Below are 27,709 nucleotides of genomic sequence, written 5' to 3' on the forward strand. Positions count from 1 at the left end.
TATATATATATATATAAATAGATAGACATATCTACTATATAGATTTATATAGATCGGCTTCGTATCGCCATTGTTTTTAGTGCCCTCACTCACAACGTTGTTTATGATGGGCGTAATTAGAAATCGAATGAAGATAAGAGTAGGGTGACGAAAAGTAAATGAACGTATGTGATATGGTGGGGAATGAAGAGGTTCTTAAACTGTAGAAGAGCTTGAAACTGGTGTACTAGTGAAGGAATATGAGTGTAAATGTGTAGTTCAAGAAAGAAAGAGTAGCCAGTGCTATGAAACCTTTGGTACAAATCAGAAAGCAATGCCAAGAGGCAGTAACAAACGTGTCTGATGGTGTGTTAATGCCAACATTAAAATGCTGCTTTGAGAATTTAGGGTGAAATGTGAGCAAAACTTAGAACGAAAAAAGAAGTATATCTGGTAAGTAATACAGGGGATGCGTAGACCAGATATGACCAACAGTACAAAGATTCAAGAATCACGTTAATTAAGAAAGTCTATATATACCGTAACATGACAAAAGAGTATTTGCTTAGGAGGAATGGCCAAACAGAGAAATGTAAATCGATATGAAGGGAATAAAACAGCATATGATTGAGTTTCAAGGTGGAAAAACAAGTGGAAGGGCAAGAAGAAAAATGAATATAAGTGAAATGTGTCTGAGAATCGCGGTATGGAACTGAGGAAGCTAAGGAATTGATAAGGAATCGAATTGGATGATTTACATATGTATGTGTACATGCATGTTGCACGGGTTGGCACTTTTTTTTCTTTTTTATAACTTGGTAGTCAAGGGGATGGAACTGTCCGACAACTGTATGTAAAGCAAACCAATAATGAATTAGGGGAAAAGGAAACAACGTGTAGCCGCTTTTGTTTGTGAGTCTGGGTAAGGGGTGTGATTACTTGACAGATGTATAAACGACTATAATATCCATATCACTGGAAATGATATGATGTAATTCTAGTTTATGTTTTTTCCTTATTTCTCTGTCCTACTTTACTATATCCTTTAGGTAATGATGATGATGATGATGATGATGATGATGATAATAATAATAATAATAATAATAATAATAATAATAATAATAATAACAATAATAATAACTACAACTCTGTAATTATCCTGCGGAAAGTCACTAGTCTCCACGTACTGTTTCGTACAGTGACCTTTACCCCACTGGGGAGATTTGATTTTTCACTGTCACCAATGGTCCATGCCAGGAAACATAACCTGGGCAATTCGGATTCCTTGCAAAGTCTCCGGTTCTCATGGAAATGTTGTGACTCTCCAAGACCAGAATAATAATAGAAATGCCAGCGAAAACAAGAGTCTCCACCTATGTAGTGAGTGGGGACTAATGATATAACAAAATAAACTCTAAAGAATCTGTCCGCCAAGTTTCGTCAACTGTCCTACGATCAGTCACTATACTGTTAGCATTTGCCTGATTCTCTTGTGCCCCGCCCCCTTGGCCCCCCCCACTCACCCATCGCCCCGAGTAGGAGTTCTGAGCCAGTCTTGCCGTGCCAATGTTGGGTAAACATATCAGGTGCTCTCGCTAATCCAAGCAACAAAACTCTTACTTAACCCCTTAACTGCAATGATTTCTTTTCTATTTAACTAGGAATTGTTTTGTAGTAAAGGATGTTGGAAGAAAAGTACAAAAGAACGTCATCGGCCTGAAAGATTTGTAAAGAAACGAAGGTTCCCTCTATGAAAATAAAAAGGTACACATTCTACAAAGAACTTAGTGTTTTGACATTTTTCCTTATATTAGGTATCCACACACACATGCACAAAACTCTTTTCCCTCTATAAGATTTCATTGACTTCACATGTATAGAATGAAATCTCTCATTTCGATGCGAAGCCAATGACATTTCGTTTTCTAATATACTATAGCAGTAGCCGTGTGCGTGTGTGTGTGTATTTTGGGCAGCCAAAACTACGCATTCAAATCGCACCAAGATTGGCACAGAAATCGCAAGAAATTCTCTTATATGAAAAAACTTGGTCCCAGCACATTTGAAAAACTTTTACTATATAAAATGAGCTATCACATTTTGACCAAAAAAAAACACCACTCCTGGCGCCCGGCATAGGATCTCCATAGATTTTTTTGTTCACAGGTACAACTAAAGTATTTCGGACTTGCATTCGGACAACTTGGGTTCCATTCTCGAAGCTGCAAATAATACGATCAAATGGTTAGCTGCAACAAATCCAAGTGACAACGTTACACTAGAACAGTACATAAACGAGAGACCCCTCTGCAGGAGCAAGTGCGAGGGTCCCGAAGGGCCCACGAGCACTTGTCCTACTTCTATATTCGATCCCTCTAATATTAAGGAAATTAATGAAGGAAATAAATAGGGAAAATTACAATATGGTAATGATACTGTGGTAACTTATCAGACATGACAGATAGATGAGTTAATATGTTTAATAGTAATAGCGGCACAGCTGTGATGTGTTATTGCCAAACTCCAAACTTTCTTGGCGCCAAAATTCAACTGCAGTCGCGGGAGGAGGGAAGTTGGTTCTCTTCAAACTGATTTTGATTCAGTTAGCAAATTTCAGTGCTTCCTTTGTCATAAAGAAATGAATTCAAAGTAAAAGTAAATAATACGATTCTATTTCGTGGTAAGACTCATTATTCTATCAGTAAGAAGAAGAATGATCTCAGCTAATCAACAATGAGTAGAGCTGGAAGAGGGCGAGGCATCAGTAAGGGGCGGGGCACAAGAGACACTGGCCAACGCTACCGGTATAGTCTCCTGCTACTGTTTCTTACAATGACCTTGACCCCACTGGGGAGATTTGGATTTTTTCTATCAGCAATGGCCCATGCCAGGACACATAACTTGGGCCCTTTAGATACCTTGCATGGTCTCTGATTCTCCAGGAATCGTTGCAAACACCCTGAGGTTGAAATAACCACTAGAACTGTAACTGTCCTGTGGACAGTCAATGGTCTCCACCTAATGTTTCTTACACTGAACTTGACCCGATTGGGGAGATTTGGAATCTTTTAGATAAAACGACTTAAACTCTTAGGAATTGGTCTGACATGATTCAATTCCAGATTACTTGATCATGTCCCATTGAAATCTTCAGTAGACATGACCACCTAATCTCACTCACTCATAATACTGATATGACTGTTTCTGCCACTGCTCATAACGGATTTGAAATTTCTTCTCTATCAGCAATTGCCCATTGTTTAAATTACACATACCTTACCACAAGCCAAAGCTTCCCTATTGTGGTTACATAATAAGATACGTAATTATTTATTATTATTATTCAGCCCTCAGAGTCTCCCAATGATTCCAGTAGAACCAAAGACTGAGCAAGGAATCTGAAGGGGCCAGGTTATGTGCCCTGCCATGCACCATTGCTGATAGAAAAAAAAAATCAAATCTCCCCAGCGGGATCAAAATAACTAAGAAACAGGTGGTGGACACTAATGACTGTCTGAAGGACAATTACAGGGTTCTAATTAGTGTCCACCTAGTAAGTAGGTGGTTACTGCTGTTTTCGCTGTTGTTAATTTTATTTTCGCCTCAGGGTCTTGGAACAATTCCAGGAACACCAGAGACTATGCAACGAATCTGAAGAGAATTGGTTATATGTTCTGGAGTGAGTCATTGCTGATAGAAAAAAAAAAATCCTAAAATGGGGTAAAGTTCATTGTAAGAAACAGTAGCAGACACGAGTTCTTCGACACCTTTGTCAGATCCCTTTTTGATGTTACACAAGAAGTTCCTTTAGGGCCTTTCAGATCTTCTTAGTATATTTCAGACTTTAACTTTATTGTGGCGACACAATAAGAATTAATAACTACTTAATATTACTCCAGCCTCAGAGACTCCCGCTGATTCCAAGAGAACAGGAGACTGAGCAAGGAATCTGAGGGGCCCAGGTTATGTGTCCTGGAATAAAGCATTGGTTATTATAAAAAATTAAAAAAAAATCCAAATCTCCCCACTGGGGTCAACATCAGTAAGAAACAGTAGATGGAGACTAGTGATTGTCCGTCAGACAGTTATAGAGTTCTATTTAATATTATTCTCGCCTCAGAGTCTCAAAACGATTCCAGGAGAACTGGAGACTGTGCAAGGAATCTGAAAGGCCCAAGTAATGTGTCCTGGCATTGGCCATTGCTGATAGAAAAAAAATCCATATCTTCCCAATGGTGTCAAGGTCATTGTAAGAAACAATAGCAGATGCATGCATTCTTCAACACACTTGTCTCCTTTGTTGATGTTACACAAGAAGTTGCCTTTGGGTTTTCAGATTTTGTTTATATTATGCATACCTTATCACATCACGTAGTAGGGACTTTGATGGATCGTCGTGGAGCGTGCAGTCGTGTATTCATTGTTCTCTCCTCTAGTGATCTAGGGCTGCCTCACTGGCAATAGTTTTGTAAATAGGGTAATAAAAGTTAGGTTAGCTAGATCTCATTTTCCTCCCTGGCCCTAATAGATATAATAAGTGTCTATATCTGTTTCCTGAGATTGCCTTTGCTTACTCACCTCTGGAGTGTACCCCCCACTGATTGCTCTGGGGTGTGAGTCACACATAGGCGCGTCCTCCCGAGAGTGGTTTGAGAGGGTCATCTCAGCCTAGGTGGGTCTTCCCCAGGTACTTTGCCCCTTGGTCGTTTTTCTCTTTCTTCCCACTTCCCCCTCACGGGGGGAGTGGTCACTGTGACGGACGCCCCTGCTGCCTCTCCCCCCTTCAGGGGGGGAGGTGGTCCTGGCGAAAGTAGGCATGATGGGACTGACCACCCCCAGACTGATGGACGCCAGACTCGAGCCCCACTTGACATCCCTGTAGCAAATGCGACATACGTCACCATTCATGCGTTAGGTTCCACTCCCCTGTCCAGTCTCAATCCCTTCCTTATCAAGAAGGTGATTGACCACTGTGCGGGAGAAGTCGAACAAGTTAAAAAACTTGCTAATGGAGATCTCCTGGTTAAAACTGTAAACTCGGCACAGGTAAAGGATTTGTTGAAACTGCGCAAATTCCATTGTTACGATGTCGAAGCCAAAATCCCAGTCTCCATGAACTCCTGCAAGGGTGTTGTCACTTGCAGGGATCTCATGGTGGTGAGCAAGGACGAGATCGTAAGTGAATTGGCGCAGCAAGATGTAATTGAGGCAAAATTCATTACTCGATACTCGGAAGGCATAAGGACGAAGACAGCAACTATTATCTTGACGTTTGCCAAATCTTCTCTTCCTAGTGATGTCAAAGTTGGTTACGAAATCATTCACGTTCGGCCGAGCATCCCTAACCCTTTGCGTTGCTTGAAATGCCAGCTGTATGGGCATGGTACAAAGACTTGTAGGGCTTCCCAGCCAGTGTGTGGCAAGTGTGCAAGCCAGGGTCATGATGCGGAGAGTTGCACATCAGAGACAGTACGTTGCTTTCACTGCAAGGGTACTCACTCCACTTCCTCTAGGGATTGTCCCAAGTGGAAGGAGGAGAAGGAGGTCTGCACAGTGAAGGCAACTGAAGGTATTTCCTTCTACAAAGCTAGGAAAAAGGTGAAGGAGTTGCATGCAACTCCTACGCTGAATAGGTCCTATGCTTCGGCGGTAATGTCCCGTCCTGTGATGTGCTCTGTCGAGACGCAGACTGACCTTGTCCTTCTCTCTCCTGCCACTCACAGTACATCTCCATCTCAACCTCCTGTCCGCTCCAACTCTCACTGACATCCCTAAAGCTTCAACTTATTCTCAGGCTGCTGCTGCCTCTCCATCAGTACGGCCTAAAGAGAAGTCTGGGCAAGCCTACTAAGAATAACATGACCACCCTCACAAAACAGTCACGTCCTCATGTCCTTGCGGTTCCTACTCCAGTGAGGGAGGGAAAGGTTAGCTCTTCCTTGGGGGAGGCTGGGAACCTAGTTATTGATGAAAATATGGAGGTTTCTATCAACAAGCACCGGGATAGGTCCTCCGGTAGTCGCTTGCCTGCTGGTGGGTGACAAAAAAAGACGAAGCACACTGGCCCCCAACGAAAATCTTAAACTGTCGCATTCACTATATTACAGTGGAATTGTAGAGGTGTCGGGAATAAGTTACAAATATAGCAATCTTGCTTTCACTACACAGGCCAGACGTTGTTTGTTTACAGGAGACGTGCCTGTAGGATCATCCTGATCCTCCACAGTTCAAACACTATCACTCGTATAGAAGATATGAAGGTCATGGAGTTGCCATTTACACACACAAATCACACCCACAAACGAAGTGATTCTAAATTCTACTCTGGAAGCTGTCGCGTGCAGAGTAAAATTTAATAACACGTATCTGTCTATTTGCTCTCTGTACTGTAATCCACATGGCCTCATTGATAGTGATGCTTTAAATTCACTATTTGACCATCTTCCCGGAAATAAGTTAGTCTTGGGCGATTTTAATGCCCATCACTATCAATTGGGTAGTTTGAGGATTGATGGTCGTGGGGAGCAAGTAGCCAACCTAATACTACAGTCCAACCTCTGTCTTCTGAACGATGGTAGAGCGACTCGTGTAGATGATCATACTGGTAACTTTTCGGCCATTGACTTATCTTTGACCTCCCCTGGTATACATCAAGATTTCTCATGGAACCCTTACGACGACTCCTTGGGAAGTGATCATTTACCCATCTGTCTTATACACGCGACATCATTTCGGACCCTCCATCTCCAAAATTTAACTATAAGAAAGCAGATTGGGGATCCTTCTCAAGGATCGCCAATTTAGATATATCTGGGGAGACCAAGGATGTTAAGGTTGAAAATACAACTACTTCCATATTACACGCAGCCGAGGCTGCTATTCCTAAGATTTCTACAGTTCATGCGAAGCATAGAGCACATTGGTGGACGCCGGATTGCCGACGAGCATTAAGAAAACGCAATAGGAGATACAGGATTTTTGATAGTCAGCCCACTGAGAAAAATTTTATTGCATACAAACAGACACGGGGTGAGACAAGGAGAATAATAAGAAGGGCCAAACATGACTCCTGGCGGTCCTTTGTGTCCACGGTGACTCGTACAACACCATTACGTAAAGTCTGGTCCACTATAAGAATATTAAATAATAAAGGCCCATCTTTCCCCGTCACCACCCTTCAGGTTAATAATAACATCTATGACGAGCCCGTGGACGTTGCTAACATCCTCACCAGGAGTTTGTCTCATGTAAGTAGCTCAGCCAATTACGACCCGCGATTTCAACACCATAAACGCACAGCTGAACTACAGATATTAGACTTTGCCACAGAAGACGTAGACTCCCCGTACAACCAAGAGTTTATGCTAGATGAACTGCTCCTTGCCCTTAAATCCTGTAAAGACACCAGCCCTGGACCAGACACCATCACGTATGGTATGATCCAGCATCTTAATCAGGACAACCTGATTAAGATGTTAGCACTGTACAACGAGATTTGGGCGTCTTGAACGTTCCCAAACTCATGGCACTTTGCGCACGTCATACCGATACCCAAAGAGGGTGGTCGTCTTATGAATCCCACTTCATTTCGTCCTATTGTGTTGATTTCTTGTCTATGTAAGGTCATGGAACGTATGGTAAACAATAGGCTTCTTTTTGTTTTAGAGTCGAAGAATTTGTTAAATGATCAACAATGTGGCTTCCGTAAATACAGAAGTTCACTAGATCATTTAATGAATTTGGAGCATTGTATTGCAGAGGCATTTGCCAGTAAAGAATTCATGATAGGGGTGTTCTTAGACATCCATAAAGCCTATGACATGACATGGTGACACGGTATACTAATGAAGCTATATGCTTATGGTTTACTGTGACATGACATGGTGACACGGTATACTAATGAAGCTATATGCTTATGGTTTAAGAGGAAATTTGCCTATTATTATTTCAAATTTCTTAGGGGACAGGACTTTCTCTGTCAAATTGCCCCGTAACGTAACATCGGATATATTTATCCAGGAAAACAGGGTGCCACAGGGAAGTGTGCTTAGTCCTACTTTATTTAGTATTATGATCAATGATATTCTGTCATCAGCTCCCATCCCGAGGAATCTTAAATACTCGATCTACACTGACGATAGTGCAATATGGCACTCTTCCTGTAATGCACAATTTTCGGCTGGGCGGATTCAAGCAGCCCTTGACTCCGTCCACCTATGGGCCTTGCAGTGGGGATTTAAGTTTTCCATCCGTAAGTGTGCCGCTGTAGTCTTCACTAATCGTAACGTACCTAATTTGTGCTTAACTTTGGAAAATCAGGCGGCACCTTTTCAAAATTCTATAAAGTTTTTAGGAATACATTTTGATCGTAGAATGAATTTTAAACATCACGTTAATACTTTGCTTGCTCATTGTGATAAACCGTTAAATGTCCTCAAGTACCTAGCGGGTACTACCTGGGGTGCCGACAGAAAATCTTTATTAATGGTGTATAAGTCCCTTATTCGATCGAAGCTAGACTATGGTGCACAGGTGTATGGCTCGACATCCGATGCCACACTGAAAGGATTGGATGTGCTACAGAATAAATGTTCGCGAAAGTGTCTTGGAGCCGTCCGGTGTACCTGTGTAGCTCATATGGAAGTGGAGGCGAATATGCCTCCCCTCCGTATTCGCTGTGACCACCTGGCTTGGTCCTATGGACTTCGAACATTTAGGAAAAGTAATATCGGCAATGTGGCTTGTACCCCCCTGCATCAATACCACCACCTTATGCGGGGTGTGTGTCGGCCACTTGCTGTTCGCCTCCACTTACTAACTCAGGAGCTTATGTTGGACCCCAATGACTGTGACAAGTTGGTGCTTTAAAATATAGCACCTTGGGAGCCATCCGGTTTTACAGTGAATGTATCATGGCTCCCAGCACCAAAGGCCAAGGCACCGGAGGCGGAGGTCCACCACTTGTTTCGTAACATCATCGTGCGTCACTTGGGGTCCCATCAATTGTTCACCGACGGCTCCAAGTCTAGTGAATGTCTGGGTGCAAGTGTGTGGTCGACTGAATGTGCACTTAGGTATCGGTTGCCGACTCATACATCTGTGTTTACCTCCGAACTTTTTGCTATTGACAAAGCCATAAACTATGCTCTCAATTCTAGGCATGACTCATTTGTCATATGTTCAGATTCAAAATCAGCCCTTCAGGCAATTGCATCTTGTACTACGGACTCTCACGAGATCCAGGGCCGCATCGTTAACAAGTTGCATTCATGCAACAAGTCATTCACGCTGATCTGGGTGCCTGGTCATTGTCGTATCTACGGCAATGAGCAGGCTGACTTGCTTGCAAAGTCGGCTGTAGAGCTCGAGGAGACTTGGGACGTTCCTCGTGATCTACGGTCGAGTCTGTCTCTCGGAAAGAAATCAATAAATCTTCTGTGCCAAGGTCAGTGGACCAGACTAAATATTCCAACTTGTAAGCCGCACTTGGGCGACTGGGACACTGCCAACCGACCCAGTCGCCTGGAAGAAAAAGTACTGGCAAGAATACGGCTCAATGCCACCGTTCTAACACACATGAAACTATATATGGAAAGACACTTCCCACCACACTGTGACATCTGTAATGCGGTGTTATCTATCAGTCATATCATCCTGGGCTGTCAGCGATTTATTCGTGAACATGCTTCACTTATAAATTACTGCGGTGCAGTAGACGTCCCCTACACCCTTTCCACCATCCTGGGTGATGGGGACATTGTTATGACTGATAAATTGATGTCGCTCTTGGGAGAGACTGGACTGATCAGATTGCTGCGACTTTTTTACTGTATGGTTATGGTTTTTATCAACTGTAAATATGTATATATTGTACTATTAATTTGGGTTACAGTTGACGTATTTGAAATAGTTCCTCTTCCCACTGACCTATTTCTAATATTGATGTCCCCTACATTAAATCCCGTTCCTCGACTGACAGTCACCAGTTGATGAGTGCAAGTGTGCAATATAGAAAGGTATTGGGCACTTGCAGTCGATGGTGGTCTGTTGGGCGAGGTTCTTCACTTTTTGTACATATTATGTAAATACATTATACCATGTTCCTGAAGTTACTAATTAGGGCCGACAGCTGACGTATATGGAAATGTTCCTGACTTGTCTGGTTCTCTTTCATATATTGATGTCCCCTACATTAGGTTGTGCCTCGACTGACAGTCACCAAGTGATGAGTGCAGGTGTGTAATGTAGAGAGGCATTACATATCTGCAGTCGATGGTGTTCTCTTGGTCGAGGTCTTTCTACCATTAGTGTAGGTTTAGTTATTTGTCTCTTTAGGATTTAGTATAGGTTAGTGATTTGTCAGTTAGGTGATTAGTTTCAGGTTCTTTAGATTAGGCATTTTTGTTTATAATGTAAGGTCAAAAAATATAAAAATAAAGAAAAATAATAAAAATAAAAATACAAAAAATAATGAAATTAACATTATATATATATATATATATATATATATATATATATATATATATATATATATATATGTACGTGTGATTGAAAGTATGTCTGTATATATGCATGGAAGTGTGTGTGTGTATGTATGTATGTATGTATATATATATATATATATATATATATATATATATATATATATATGTTTGTATATGTATGTATATATGGGTATCTGTATATACATATATATATCTGGCCTTAATGACCAGGGGCTTTACCTCAATGGTCGATAGGCCAAAAAAAAAATCACGTAGTAAAGCTTTCTTATTTTGGCTACAAAATATGAATACATGATTATTTATTATTATTATGGCATCATAGTCTTGCGAATATTCTGGAAGAACTAGAGACTGCACAAGGAATCTGAAGGGCCCAGGTCAAGTGTCATGGCATGGGCCATTGCTGATGGAAAAAAAAAAATCTCCCAAACGGAGTCAAGGTCATTGTAAGAAGCAGTAGCAGACACACGCTTTTTTCAACACCTTTGGCATATCCCTTTTGATGTTCCACAAAAAGTTACCGAAGGGTCTTCAGATTTTGTTTATATTAACTTGTGGCGTTCCGTGGACGTGAATTAATGACCACACGTTTTGTCACTGCCAATCCAGTTGACGTACATAAACGCGAATGAATTGCAAGGTCCCTAATTTGCACAATTTTCAATTTTCATGAGTGATTTTTGGTACGTATACACGGGACACCTTCCTCTACAAGATGCCAGGGAGGGACAATCCCTTATCCAGCATGACCTCCCCCCTCCAGCACACCATTGTCTCAGCAATTCACATGTTACCAGTGACCTGGCCAGTAAAGCCATGTCATGCCACGATATGAAATTCAGGGCCAGAGTGATTCCCCAATCGATGACAATGTGGAGAACAAACTTTACATAGCATTAGAGGAAGAAACAGTCAGAAATGATGATCAGGTAATGTCACCAAAAGAGATCAGGTATGTGGATGTGTTTCATGTGTGAAACAATGCTTTTATTGCCTATATTACTGTGTGAAAACCAATGTTCTCTCGTACTACATATAAATTCGTACCAAATAAATAAATAAATAACGTTTATGAGTGGTGTGGAATGGTTACACTCCCATATAACTCATTTTCTTTGGAGCCAGCCTGATAGACAACACAGTAAGGTGAGGAGGTACTACTACCTGTTTCGAGTATTTTAAACCTCAGGTGAGCGATTTCTCTATGATTTTTCGATGTTTCTTACCAAAAGCGGAGGTTTGAGCCAAAAAATTTTTTTTCCAAAAATGGTCGGGATTGGGGGGAGTCAGTGGTGGAAAAGTGGTCGGGATGGGGTGGGTTAAATATACCTTACCTTATAGCTCAGACTGATCTAAAATGTGCCCTGCCCCTTATAAATTAGGGGTAAATCTTAACACCTTTTCATGGGGTAAAGTCTATACACATCAGAACTGGGGCGCTACATGGCCGCTGGGTAGTGGGTATAAATTGAAGTGTCTTCCCACCACCATTTAACCCGCCCCATCCCGACGTTTCTGGGCAGTGGTACGCCCCAGTCCCGACATTTTTGGACTTTTTTTTTTTTTGGCTCAAACATCCACTTTTGGTGAGAAACATCGAAAATTCATAGAGAAATCGCTCACCTGAGGTTTAAAATACTCGATCTAAGTACGAGTACCTCCTTACCTGACTGGGTTTTCTAACAGGCTGGCACCAAAGAAAATGAGTTCTATGGGAGGGTAACCATTTTATCCACTCATAAACAGTATTTATTTATTTACTTGGTACGAATTTATATGTAGTACAAGAGTATATTGGTTTTCAAACAGTAATATAGGCATTATAAGCATTGTTTCACTCACTAACTCATCACCATTCATGACCTTTTTTTTCCCACATTACCTGATCATCATTTCTGACTGTTTCTTCCTCTAATGCTATGTAAACTTTGTCCTCCACATTGTCATCGATTGGGGAATCACTCTGGCCCTGAATGTCTTTATTGGCCAGGTCACTGGTAACAGGTGAATTGCCGAGACAAGGGCGTGCAGGGGGGGGAGGAGAGGTTATGTGGTTTAAGGCATTGTCCCTGCTTGGCATCTTGTAGAGGAATAGAGGAAGGTGTCCTGTGTACACGTACCAAAAATCACTCGCGAAAATTGAAAATTGTGCAAATTAGGGACCATGCAATGTTGCCGCGTTAATTCACGTCTCCGGGATATGAGTGCACATCATGTGAGGACGTGAATTCACGTCTCCAGGATGCGGCGGGTTAAACAGGCTGCCATTTCATCTCAGCACTAAAGGGAAGGGAGGGAGTCCCTGCACAGCACACAGGCAAGAGTCAGTCTGTCCAGTGCTTTTGCCAGGAGTACAATGATATCTTCAGGTTCCTATTTGTCTGACTCAGTCTGTGCTGCCTGTAGCCAATTGAATCATCTACTGCCAAGCCACTTGCCACGCATACTAGGAAAGGACTCAGTGATAGTGCCACAAGGCATGCCTTGGATGCAACAGTGTGTAGTTTACTAGTAGTGGTGAAGTTATCACGTTGAGAACTAAGCCATAGTCGGTGCCGCGGGCAGAAGCATGAACACATCCTGCTCTCATGCCGAAAATTAGTTCTCTACCTCACGTCCTTACTCATCAACGCAACAACCCACAGACCTGGAGATACTCTCATTGACAAAAGGAGAGTTGGTAAGTAATATAGTCTTTAACTTGCTTCCCTAAGTGCTATACTTTCTGAGATATTAAGTTTTGAAAACAAGCATTTTCCGAGAAATTGCCTGTAGTGAGGTGATGACTATGTTAAAAACAGCCTGGCATTTGGGGGTTAAAGAACAACGTCATTATAATGCTTCCTTTTTGTGGCTACACAATGAGAATATGTAACTGATTATTAGTATTCTGGTCTCAGAGTCTCCGAACAATTCCAGCAGAACTGGAGACTGTGCAAGGAATCTAAAGGACCCAGGCTATGTTTCCCATGGACCATTGCTGATAGAAAAAAAAAAAAAATCAAATTCTCCCCAATGGGGTCAAGGTCACTAAGAAGCAGTAGATGGAGACTAGTGACTGTCCATTGGTCAGTTACAGAGTTCTTGTTATTATTATTTTTTTATTATTATAACTATTCCTTCTCCTCCTAATGCTACTACTATTACTACTACTACTACATCTACTACTGCTATTACTACTACATCTACTACTACTACTACTACATCTACTACTACTACTACATCTACTACTACTACTACTACTACTACTACTACTACTATTATTATTATGATGATGATGATGGTGATGATGATGATGATGATTATTATTATTATTATAATCATCATTATCATCACCCTCATCATTATTATTGTTATTATTATTATTATTGTTATTGTTGTTGTTGTTGTTATTATTATTATTATTATTATTATTATTATTATTATTGTTTTTATTATTATTATTATTATTATTATTATTATAATCATAATAAGAACAGCCACAATAATAAGAAAATAATTAAGTATTGTAACATGAAAGTCCTATCCTTAACTGAATAAATTCTTCGGAGGTTGCAAGAAAAAAGTCAAGATTTCTCACGTTCTGAGAGGTTCAGTGGAGACTGGTTTTCCTTCACGGAGAGCAAGACGCCTCTCCTAAGCTTTATAAATTCGTCTGGCAGTTGAAAATAAAAACCTCTCTGACCTTAGGAAAGAGGCTAGGGGACTTCAAGAAATGGAAAACTTCCGTTTGCAGCCCTCTGAAATCGCGTTCATTTGAGCCTGAGGCGACACCACCAATACCGACAAGCCCAACCACCATCACCAATAACAATACCAATGGCTACAGCAACATTATGTAGAAGTGGGCACAGAACAAATAGATGTCATCAGTGCCTGTGCAAAGTTGCCTGTAAATTGATATGCTATAATGATCAGTGAAAATAGCCACGGTGTTTGCTGCTGAACCCTTGGAGAAGGACTACTTTAAATACACGAGGAGCAGGCAAAAAGTGTTTTTCTTTACTTTCAGGCTCACAAGAGAGCAAAAATACTCTGGTGATGTGTGACATCCACATTTTCCTTCATGCTATAAAGTTGCCAGATACTTCCACTGCCCGTATATCCAGGTATCTATCAATCTATGGACCCATCCACCCATCTGTGTAATCTGTATATCTGTCTGTTTATCCACCTACCTCTCTGTTTGTCTTCACAACAACCAGTACACTGGTTTTTGTATCGGTGTATTGTTACTGGCCACTGCCCAATCACTATCTGGGATTTCGCCATGTGAAGTGGCCATGTGATACCGTTCTATCTCATCTAACCCTAGTTCAAGTTTCTATCAGTGCTGAATCAGCTGAGACCAAGTCTGGGGCACTGCGTGTCAGCAATGATGAGGGTCGACCTGCATCGAATTACAAAGAGAGAAATGAGACATAGGCGAACCCAAGTGATGAGGACCTCCCCAATGAATGCAGTAACCAGCCCTAGCTGAATAACATGGCGCGACCACCCTCTTGAAGAGATCATTGGAATGGGATATTATACTGTTGTTCAGATAGGCCAGTGGAGGAAAATGGTAGGACTACAGGCCATTATCAAGAATGGCTAGAAGAGGCAGAGCAATACCTCTCTTTTCAGCTCCAGCCTCCTCTAAGTTCCTCTCTTGGTTTAGTGATTTGGTGTAAGAAGTACCTAAGACATCGAGTTATAAGTTAAGAATTTGTGATTAAATTGTACATAGGAGCCTTTAACTTGTACATATCAACTAAGTAATGTAAATGTTCCCATTTAGTACTCTGGTAGCTGGTATGGCTGGCTTGCATTGTCTGAGCAGGTTTGAAAGTGAATTTAATTATGCTAAAAGTGCCCTGCTGTGCATATGTTTATTTTAAATAAAACTGTGTAGAGATTTGGTCAATAAGGTTTATTTTTCAATGAGTAATTGCCTCTTATTTGACCCTCAGAGTCACAGATTTCCCTGCACAGTCCATAACAGAATTAAAATGGCAACCTCTGTCAGGATAGCACAGTGATTTTGCTTTGAAGCTAATTATATTATTGTCGATCAGGGTGCTGACGACTTGATGATGTAAGAGTATTTTTATAAACTGAGCCTGGACAGTCCGAGTTGGAACATACCTGAACTTAAGCTGCTTCCTCAGGTCTTAAGAGTGAAAGTTCCCATTAACATTAATAACCCTAATTAACTTAGCCACCTATTTACAGTGATACTGCTCAGAATGTAGATGTTAGTATCTTAAGTGCTAGTGTCATTGCACAACCTGAATTTGCCCAGATTCATTTGGAACTGAGACAAATTCAAGTAAGCGAGAAGCAACTCGAACTAGATCATGAGAACAATCTGAGGCAGTTTAGTGGTTCCCCGAGTCCTTGTGGTGCCTCTGCTATTGTGTCTTTTGATGCTGCCAAGAACATTAAGTTAGTCCCTCCCTTTTGTGAGAAAGATGTCAATCAGGAGGCCTATACTGCTTTTTTATTTGGCCAGTGCCCTGATTATGAAGTGGTAAATGATACGATTCTTAGTGCTTATGCATCTGTACCAGAGGCTTATAGGTTCAAGTTTAGAACCACTTACATACAACAAAGATCAAGTCCACGTGGAATATGCTAGAGTACTTCAAGATAGATACATCTGATCAGTGTTTGCACTCTAAGAAAAATGACAAGGGAATTCATGATATTGAAGAATTTTACTGAGGATATTGCCAAGGATGTTGCCATTTATCTCGTTGAAAAATGGCTGCAAAACCTGGCTGAGGCATCTGTTGTGACAGATAATTATAGTATTATCTACATATGTTAAGCCTCGAGCATTTTGTAGATAGAGGAGAATGGGCCAAATTGACTCAGAACTACTCTTTTTGCAAACCAGTTAAGATTAAATCAGATGACTCTACTGCAAAAACTGTAACCCCAGAGAATGTACTTCCACCATTGTTGCCAAAGGACCAGTAAGAAGTTCCAAGTTTTGTTAGTTGTATAATAGGAAGGGTCATGCAGAGGAAAAGTGCTAGAAGATGAGAGGAAGACATTGATCTAAATATGTTGCTCTGACAAACACTTGATCAGATTGCTAATACAAAAAAGAGAGCAAACATAAGATTGGTAGTCAGACACATCTTCAGCTCATGTTTAATGAATCTGAAGCTAGAGTGGGACAGCCAGTTGTTGACAGCCAGACTCCTGTTGTCCTGCAGATCTATCACTGGTACTGAAATTAGAGAAACTGGGATACTGCGGCCGTCTGGAATTAATGAAGGCGGTAATAAGACTCCACCAAGAGCATCCACCCTCAAACAGTCAGCAAAGTTGCTCCTTCCAAGACACACTCTTAATTTTGCTAGTTTCATTTCTAAGGGACTAGTGTCAATTGATGATGAAAATACTAAGGAAGTCACTATACTCTTAGTCACAGGTGCTTCTCTCTCTTATATTGTGGGGAAAAATAGATGTAGCTGAGCCTGATGAATGGGTTTTATTACAGGGAATAGCTGATTATGAGTCTGTCCCCCTCGTTTAAGTGAAGTTCCAGGCAGAATTAGTTTCAGTCCAAGTACGTGTGGGCATTGTGAACCACTTACATGTGAATGTTTTTTTTTTTCCTTTTGGGTAATGACTTAGCGGGAGGATAAGTGAGTGCAGCTCTCTGTGTATAAAAAATCCCATAAGTGACGAGGGTACAAATGAACTGCAAGTAGAATGTCCTACATTGTATTATATACAAGAAATGTCACAGTTCTTGTAATTGTAAAAATAATGTATGTGTGTCGAGCGCTAGTGAATTCCCAAAAGGAAGAACTGGCGCTTTTGAGAAACAAAAGGCCAGATTATTATTATTATTATTACACTGTTCCCTGCCTGTGCTGTAACTAGACCCATGTTGGCAAAATTCTGCCTTGATGGTGACGATGTTAATACTAACGAAGTACCAGATGATATTTCTCCTGCTGATGCTTTCTTTGTCCAGGGCTCCGCAACGAGTAGTGCAGGTTTGCAATTGGCTGAGATGTAGAGATTTGATCCAGAGATTGCAGCTTTAATTCACTCTACGGTTAATGAGGAAGAATGGGAAACAGTTCTCTGAATGCTTCTACCATACTCAGAGCCAGGGAGCACTGGAGAGATATCATTTCACCCTCAAACAAATGTTGAAGAATGACTGTATTCTTCATGAAAATGTTTGGGGCAAAGGTCTTCCCTTTTTGTGAGATGACAAATGATTCCTAAGACTAGACCCATTCGAGTTGATTCTCGGTCACTAAATAAGAGGTTCATTAAAGTTGCTAAAGGAACAATGTTTCATTGATGATAGTCATGTTAATTAGCTAACCTATGTCTCAGATTTCAAGGAGAGACTGGCTAAGTTTTTAGATGTAGCGAAGGCAAGTTTGGAGTCCTCTCAAAGAAGACAAGGAGTTGGTATGATAAAATCAAGCAGGTTAGGAGTAGAGTGTTTCCAGTAGCAGAAGGTGTTCTCATCCAAGGCCACATTTTTTTTTTTTTTTTTTTTTTTTTTTTATGTGTCCGACTCTGGGCAAAGGCTCAGGGCCTATTTCTTGGGAGCAGTTGCCTATCCCAAGGCCCAGTAGTCCTCCTACACCTCCACATGTCACCACTTCGGCGCTAACACCCACCGTCCATATTGAATACATGCTAGGGCTGTCTCATACAGGACTGGTGTATTGGTATTTGCGGGGGTACTTTTACGACATGTCGGCGGGTCATCTGGTAGATCAGGAAAGTCTGCTTTTAGGAAATTCAAATCCTTAAACTGTTCCCTGCCCCAGCCGAGATTCGATCCTGGGTCCATTAGGACTGCAAGCCTCCTCTCTACCGATTCAGCCACCGCCTCCCCCACCTATTGGTGAAAATAGTTATCCAACAAGAAGGGGGAGGTGGTGGCTGAATCGGTAGAGAGGCGGCCTGCAGTCCTAACGGACCCAGAATCGAATCCCGGCAGGGGCAGGGAACAGTTTAAGGATTTGAATTTCTTAAAAGCAGACTTTCCTGATCTACCAGATGACCCTCCGACATGTCGTAAAAATATCCCTGCTAATACCAATACACCAGTCCTGTACGAGACAGCCTTAGCATGTATTCAATATGGATGGTGGGTGTTGGCACTGAAGTGGTGACATATGGAGGTGTAGGAGGACTACTGGGCCTTGGGATAGGTCACTGCCCCCAAGAAATAGGCCATGAAGCCTTTGCCCAGAGACGGACATGTAAAAAAAAAAAAAATCTACGAGACAAAGTGCTAGTATTGATCCTCGTTCGTGGACAGATATTACAGGCAAGTTTCTCAGGTCTATATGTAACAGAGAAGAGGGTAGGCAATGTTAGTTATGTAAATATGACCCCAGACCGGAAGAAGGCACCAAGGTTGTGTCATGTCAATAAACTGAAGGAGTACCATGAGCGGTAAGATGTGGCACCCTGTAGTGCTGCATATGTGGTGCCAGCTGCCGAGACAGTGGATGAGCCAGGCTGCCCCTTGACATTGGTTCAGACTGCCAGTTAGAGAGAGAACAAGGAGGCGCAGAAAGATTTAACTGATAAATCTCTTACTTCACAATTGAAAGACGTGCTAACCTCGCTGCCCTTCTAGGAAAGTATCCTAATGATTTCCAGAACACCCATGGGCTGACAGATGAAACACAGCACTGTGTTAATGTTGAAGACGCCCGTCCTGTGGTGCAGCCTCTCTCACTTCGTGCAAATCTGCAAAAGCAGTCCATTATCCAGCAGGATCTGACCTACATGTTGCAGTTGGGGTTGATCGAGTCATGCCGAAGTGAGTGGTACTCCACAGTCACCTGTGATCCAAAATCTGATGGCTCCTATAATTTTGCATACTTGTAATTACGATAGAGCCAATTCCCCCATTAAGACTGACTCCTACCCACTTCCTAGAGTAGATGACTGCACTGACAATACAGGCAATGCAAACTTCCTTACCAAAATTGATTTACTGAAGGAATCTTAGTAAATTCCTCTTACAGCAAGGGCCCAAGAAATTTCCTGTTTTCTAGCTGGCACTCATACTTAATAATGCAGAGTCACGCCGTACGGTATGAAAAATGTTACAACCATGCTTCAGAGGCTGATGAACAGACTCACTATTTTTGTCAAGTACTGTGATGTGCCACATATACTGATTTGGTCATATTCAGTAACTCTTGGGAAGATCACTTGATCCAGCTAGTTGCCTCGATGCAGAGACTGTCACCTGCTAATTGAGCAATCAACCAAGCTGAATGTGATTTCCTAAAGGCCCAGTTCAGTATTTAGGCTACATGGTAGGACTGGGTAACTTAAGTCTGCCTACTGCATGCTGAAGTCATTGTTAACTTAACACAACCCACGAACAAAAGGAATTGCAGAGATTCTTGGGTATTGAGGGATACTATCAGAGGTTTGTCTTAAATTTCTCTGATGTTGTGGCTTCCCTCACAGATTTGTTAAAGAAAGGAGTCAGATATGATTGGAAGAATGTGAAGAAGCATTTTCTAAAGTTAAAGCGAGTCTGTCCAGTCAACCTGTGCACCAAGCTCCAGATTTCAGAAAGCCTTTTAAATTAGTAGTTCATGATAGTTGTGTAAAAGCCAGTGCAGTTCTGTTACAAGATATTGATTAAAGTGTTGAACTACCTGTTTTTTACTTTAATAAAAAGTTTAATGTTGCTCAGAAGGATTATTCCATTGTTGAAAAGTAACTCCCTGCACTCACACTTGCCCTGCAACTTTTCTTCAGGAAGGGAGGTGCTACTAACTACGGCCCGACCACTGATCTGGGAACTGAACGAAAGAAGTGATCGTGTGATGGTCTATCTCGGCTTACTCTGGCTCAAGTTTCCATCAGTGCTGACCCTACTGAGATCCAGTTTGAACAATGGCGTACCAGTGATGATACCCACATCAAATCAGAGGGAGAGAAAGGAGATGGAGCCGACCGCAAGTGAGGAGGACTGTCTCCAAAGAATGGAGTAACCAATCCTAGCTGACTAACCTGGTGTGATCACCCTTTCAAAGAGATTATTGAAAAGAGAAATTATATTGCTGCTCAAATAGACCAGTGGAGGAAAAAGAGGCGTGGCTACTGGGATATATGAGGGGCCGTTCAACGAAAGGGGTTTGCAGACCACCACCTGGAAAATGAGTTTTCGTTGGATAACACTATTTTCACCAATACTCCATCATGTGGCCTTGGATGAGAACACCTTCCGCCACTGGAAGCATGGTTGAAAGTGATTCAAAAATAATATTGTACCTGCACCCAGCTATGGTGGTGGATGGGAGCATAGGAGTCCGTCTTGGCTGTGTGTGCCTGTATGTGCATGTGTTGGTTGAGGCCAATGAGAACGTAGCCAGGCTGCGAGCCTATCTTACTGATTGGCTGGCCGTACATGGCGGTGTGTTTAGCGGGAATTTTTGTAGTGCCATTCTTCTGTCCCTACCATTGTGCTCTGTCTGTAGCATGAAATGGAATTCTTGCTGTTTTACAGTCTATCCATATTACCTTTTTGGGGGGGCCATAGCACATTCATTTTGTTTAGTGGTACTTATCTTCGTTCTAATAAATGTTGTTTTTTGCATAAGCAATCAAGTTTTGCCAGAAAACGAGTTGAAACTTCAGCAATATATATATATATATATATATATATATATATATATATATATATATATATATATATATATATATATATATATATATATATATATATATATATATATATATATATATATATATATATATATATATATATATATATATATCATTAATTACTATTCATTTTATAGATATGGCCAAAATACTAAAAGATCTCAATATACTCTCTAAAACTTGTCCTAGAAAAAGGAATGAACGTTTTACCATCAAAATTAAGGAAAGTTTAGGTTGCAAGAATACTGCAGAATTTTGAACCCATTTTTTTGGCATTTAATGATTTGGCGTGAGACCATCTTACGTCGTGCAGCCCCTCATATTAAGACAGGATAGAGGAGGTAGAGCACTACTGTCTTGACTCCAGCCTCATCTAAGGCCCTCTCATAGTTTTGTGATATAGTGTTAGAAGTAATCCACGACATCGAGTCTTCAGTTAAGAATTTGTATTTAACTTGTACATTGCAGCCTAGTAATGTAACTGTTGCCATTTAGTACTCTACCAGCTTGGGTATGAGACTGATCTTGTTTGAGAAGGTTTGTAAGAAATTCCAATTGGGTTAGAAGTGCCCTGCTGTGCACCTGTGTATTATATAAAAGTACCGAATTGTGTGATTTGCTGAACAGAGATTTTGTAAGGAAAGTTAGGTTTATTTGTTCAAGTGTCATTGACTTGTATTTTATCCTCAAAGTTAGATCTTTCCATACACAGTCAGTAACAGTATCTTTCTATCCAGTCGCTTTATGATATTATCTACAGTATCTCTTTCATTCAGCCATTCATCTACCTATCTATCTATCCAATCACATGACAACATTTATTCTTCCAGTCAAAAATTTCCACCAAAATTTAGGCTTATAATAATGGCAGACCTATCCCACCAAAAATTAAGCTCACGTCTATCTAAACTTTCCTATACCAAGCAAAACATTCGAAAACTATGTTGAAATTTTAGGAAAACCCCATATCACCCCCTCCCCCCCAAAAAAGATGCATCTAAGAACAAAAGCTATTGGGGCCCACCTCCCTTTCCGAAATTAAACCATCAGATTTCAGACTCATCTACACATTCCCAAAGTATACTCAGTAGTTTGAAATGTTAAAAGCTTAACTAATCTTCAAGCCCACAACAGAGAATGTGTCCAATGAAATCACAAAGAAGGTGTGACAAGGAGGTGGTCCAAATCCATGGTGAAAAATGTCAAAGGTGTTGTAGATAGTCTCCACTTTTGTTGTTTTTGTCTATTAAGAGTGCAAATGTTTTGTTCAAAAATTCAGCCAGATCTGAGAATATACAGAGACCACAAAAATCCAGAATGAAGAAGGCAGCTAAGACGAAGACGAAGTATGAAGCAAAGCAAGAGCTGGAAGAAGAAGGAACATCAGGTATTGTTTCCTCATCCTCATCTTCTCCTTCTTCGCGAGATGAAGAGGACTATCAACATCGGTTTCAATTCCTTTCTCGTCTGGAGTTCCTCCATCAAAGTGTCCCAAGAAGGTTGAAGGTACGAACATTTTCAACTCTCTAGAGGTGACTGGGGCAATGGGTCGCAGCAGTCTTTCAGAAAGGGGTGGCGCATTTGTAATAGGAGCCCCCACAAACTGGAAAAAGATGCCACCACTCGCCAGATTACTTAAAGTAAAGTGCAAAAGTGGGGTCGACTTGAATTACCCTCTGTTATACAATTTTTGTGTTACTCAACTGAAAATGGGATATTTATTGATTTATCTACATATAATACTGGAGAAAGAATAGCTTCCTTTTCAAACTATAATAGAAACGGAAGGTTGCGTCCATCTCAGTTTAGGGACAGTCTACAATCGAGTATTAAGTTGCCTGAGTATTGATCACTATCATGTTTTTAAGTGGTGAAGGTACATCTGTGGGGAAAAATGGTAAATGAATATAACGATATTGTATCTTACATATCAAATGAAGGAAATATGTTACTTAAACAATTGAAGATCGTATGAACTCACTGAGTTTATATCGAGGCACGTAGTTTGTGTGTCCGCCGCCAGGGGCCGAAGGCGGCGCTGATGATGTGTATACACCATTCCTGACGCCAGCGCCTTTTGAAATCAGCTGATGAATCCAGAAAATATAGTGCCATGGTCGACTGCGCAGCTAAAATATATGTGGAAAAATAGACTGTAGCAGGATTGAGGTGTTTTCTCAAAGCAAGAGGAGTATCGTGCCTTTTAACCCACCCCGTCCCGACGACGTATGGGTACATCACCACGATTTGCATTTGCCAGTCCCGGCGACGTACCAGTACGTCGTGCAATTGCAAGGTACCTAATTTGCACAATTTTCAATTTTCGCAGGTGATTTTTCGTATGTATACACGGGACACCTTCCTCTATTCCTGTACAAGATACCAAGCAGGGACAATGCCTTACACTGCATAACCTCCCCCCTCCCCCCCTCACACCATTGTCTTGGCAAAGGACCTGTTACCAGTGACCTGGCTAGTAAAGTTATTTAGGGCCAGAGTGATTCCCCAATCGATGACAATGTGGAGGACAATGTTTACATAGCATTAGAAGAAGAAACAGCCAGAAATAATGATAAAAGGTAGTGTGGCAAAAATAGGTCAGGTATGGTGATTAGTTAGTGAGTGAAACAATGCTTATAATGCCTTTATTACTGCTTGAAAACCAATATACTGTCATACTACATATACATTCGTACCAAGTAAATAAATAAATACCGTTTATGAGTGGATAAAATAGTTACCCTCCCATACAACTCGTTTTCTTTGGTGCCAGCATGTTAGAAAACCCACTCAGGTAAGGAGGAACTCCTACCTGGATTGGGCACTTTAAACCTCAGGTATGCGATTTCTCTATGAATTTTCGATGTTTCTCACCAAAAGCGAAGGTTTTAGCCAAAAAAAAAAAATCGAAAATACCTCGGGACTGGGGGATGTCGGAGGTGCGGAAAACCTCGGGACGTGACGGGTTAAAATCGTGTCGCTGATCTCGGCCACGTAAGATTTCGGCTGTACAATTCTTACTATTATTAAGTGTATCATGTTATGATTTGCCAAATGAAAGATTACAATCCTTGGAAACTTTATGATAAATTTTTCGAACAACTGAGATTCATAACACTTGGTAAAAATGTGCTGAATGCAAAAACACATAATTAGCTTTCATGGCTTTTAATAAACTCTGAAGAACTTTTCGGCATAAATCTCATTTAGAGCATCAGTAAAATATCATAGACGAATATAATACTGGTATAATGCTTTATGCATGCGTAATAATCCAGACAGGAATTTTTTTAAAGGAAGGTACGCCAGCTCTGAGCAGGTAGTGACCCCACGGTATTTATTGATCTGGTGAACAATGGCGAGTTTCAGGAGTTTGTGGGGGCTTTAACTGAAGCTGTTGTACATGCCTTTGGGAATGATCTGTCCGGGTTGACATGCTTTCAGGGATCTATTCATCACTCCAGAGAAAGTACTGTAAGATGGAACAAGCAGCCTGGGAAAACCTGGAATCATTCTCTCTGGAAGACCCTGTCCCTGTCCAATGGAATGAGAAGCTTCTCCCTGATATTCAAGGGGAGAAGGCAAATGTGGATAAAACAGCAATCCGTATCACATTCAATGGACAAAAGACGCTGCTTGGTGTCCCAAAGATGGAGCATAAACTGAAAAATCAGAGGCCTGGGCTTGCCTCCAAACTATGAGAATATTGAAAGTGGATCATTGGCCTTTGATACGACTACATCCAACATGGGTTTACATCACGGAGCCAGTGTCAGGACTGTAGAAGCGGGCATGAGGTCATTTGGATCGCCTGTTGGCATCATGTGTCTGAAGTCATGTTTGCTCATGTGTTTGCTTCGTTCTTTGTTCCAACAGGAAGTCCTGAAACATGCCTCTTCAAGTGATTTCTAAACGAATGGCTACACTCTAACACAAAACATTTGTCTCAGTATCGAAGAGCTTGGTCAAGAACCCTCCACTCCAAGAGATGAGAAAAGAGATACTCACGTACGTAGCTAATGCTCTTCAGGCAAACCAAGCTCGTGACGACTACAAGGTGTTCCTTGAACTGTCTGTGCTCTTCCATGGGGGAAAGACTGATGGTCAGGTCTTGATCAGAATTTCGGGCCTCACGCACCACACCAGGTGGATGATGAAGGGGATTTATGCACTCAAAATCTACCTATTTTGGCATCAGTTCAAGCTGCCAGTTCTGGCATGAAGTGCTGATGGGGACATGGGCTCCTGTCAGTGAACTTGAAATGCTGCATCTGCTGGATGGATATCCCCCTGGTGGAGGTGGACAATCGTAGAAGGCAAGTCAATGCAGCCACCTGTGGTACTTTTCAGAGCATCTGACTGGATTTGCCTTCTTCGATAACAAGATCAATGTAGATACCAAAAGGAGAATGGTTCAACTCCTCCAGTGCCCTGAAATTATGTCAGCCCCCGACGTACTGACATGCCAGATGCTGGTGTTAAAAGTGGCGTGGCATTTTTCGTCACTAAGAGGACAGTGACACTCTTTGATGCCTTGAGGGTTAAGGGAAAGGAGGAGGCACGTCAGCTTCTTCAGAAAGATCCACAAGAATGGCCAGATAATGAACACTGTAGAGAACTTAGAGAGCACGCCTTGAACGTGAAGATCGTCAGTGATGCTGCCAGGTGAAGTATTGCTCAAGTCCAATGCTACAATAACATTTGAACTGAAACAAGGACAAGAATCAGTACCTCCTGCAACTTGTGGCCGCCCACAGAAAAAGTATGCCAACACCATCCAAGGCGACTCTGATGAAGAAGAAATGATGAAGATAGACTCATTATCATGTGTGTTTTTTTTCTCCTCTGTTCTTGTTAATTTTGCTTATTGGTTACTTTGAGAACCAAAAATAAGTTTCATCATTCAGTTGTCTAGGAAAAAATGCCTGACTGCAGAACTTTCCCAAATTTCCAAAAAGGGGCAAGTGGGGCTACCCCTAAATATTCACCAAATGGCGTGAAATATTGCACTAATAATCTTCACAGCAAGAGGCATAAAAACAGTCTTGTGGAGAGAGCTTAGTCGAAGCTTTACTTTTTTGGAACACCCTAGTGCCTGGGCATAGGTTGACTAACCTAAGACAATCTATCCTTCAGTATCGAAATAATGAAATAGAGACAAAGATGTCCAAGGCCCTCTCCATGGAAGATCCGGCAATAAATTGAAAATGATCCCATTACATTATACAGTACCATTATCATCACCAACTATGTCAGCTTCCACACTCCCCCTGTATCACTACGGCTGCTCAGTCAAGCCTCGAAGACAAATTCGGGTTATAAATCCCTTTCCTATAAACTCTCAGGAAATGCATGCGAGCTCAGAGTAGTTACAGCAAAGAACACACCTGCCCTAATCACCTAAACCAGTTCTAGGCAACCGTTGTTTGTTCAAGGAACATTATTAAATATGTTGAGATCTTGCAGCACACATAATAAATATTTGTCATGAGAAATGTCAGAAGTGCATAGGTATTTTTAGTTTTGCTGCAAAAGGAACTTACAGTTGCTCGGTGTTGCTATGTCTGAGGTTACGATCACTCTTGATATACACAAATTACTCTCGTACCTTCAAGGAGAGATGACAGACTGATACTACTGCAGCTGAAACAAAAGAATTACGAAACCAGTTACACTGTTCTGTATAACACAAGACTGTGCTCTTACGATATTCCTTTGAAATGAACAGATCAAAAAGTCAAGACAGATTCTTTTAAAAACAGTACTAGAACACACTAGCAGCCAGTGCTCCTACATGTACTGTACAAGTCTCTGGGTCCAAAACTCATCACACAGAATGACTCAGTCATGCACTCCAAAAGCGTTTTACCCATGTCCGAATGAGACTTCCTGAAGATGGTTTCGTAAATATCCTACTCCTATTACAGGAATATACGAAAATGAATGGTTAACTGTAGTATACTAGCATATCCGTTTATTTATTTTAAATACTAACATATCTGTCTTGTGCGTTTATATAATAGTTATTTGTTGTAATTGTTTTAAGGGGGAGAGTCATGTACCACGGCATACCAAGAAGTTTTTGGCGGCACACCAAGGTGCCACGCTACTCTGGTTGCGGAGAACTGACCTAAACAACGTTACCATCAGCCACCAAAATCAGCCGTAAATACCACAACCAGATCCACAATCGCCGGTATTTGTTGGAATGCCGCGAGGAAAAAGTCTTTGAAGTCCGACATAAACGGAATCAGGTACTCAGGAGGATGCTGCTATGACGCATATGCTCTCCCGGTAAATGGAGACAAAGAAGAGGCGTTTGCTGAGAGTGGGACACTCGAAAATGTGAACACTGTTCGGATGGAAGAGGAGAGTCTTAATTAACCCATTAAGGCCAACCATGTTTAAGCTTAATGCAAGGACTTTTCCTTCTAGCACATGGTGATATTGTGTTAAAGTTATACTTGCCCCCCAAAAAAATAAATAAATAAATAAATAAATAAATGTATTAACGCATTTTAGTATGCCAGATACGACGTCTTCCCAAAAGCGAA

This window comes from Coenobita brevimanus, chromosome 100 (assembly GCF_032717465.1).
Source record: "Coenobita brevimanus isolate Jiangsu-jjx chromosome 100, ASM3271746v2, whole genome shotgun sequence".
NCBI lineage: Eukaryota > Metazoa > Arthropoda > Malacostraca > Decapoda > Coenobitidae > Coenobita > Coenobita brevimanus.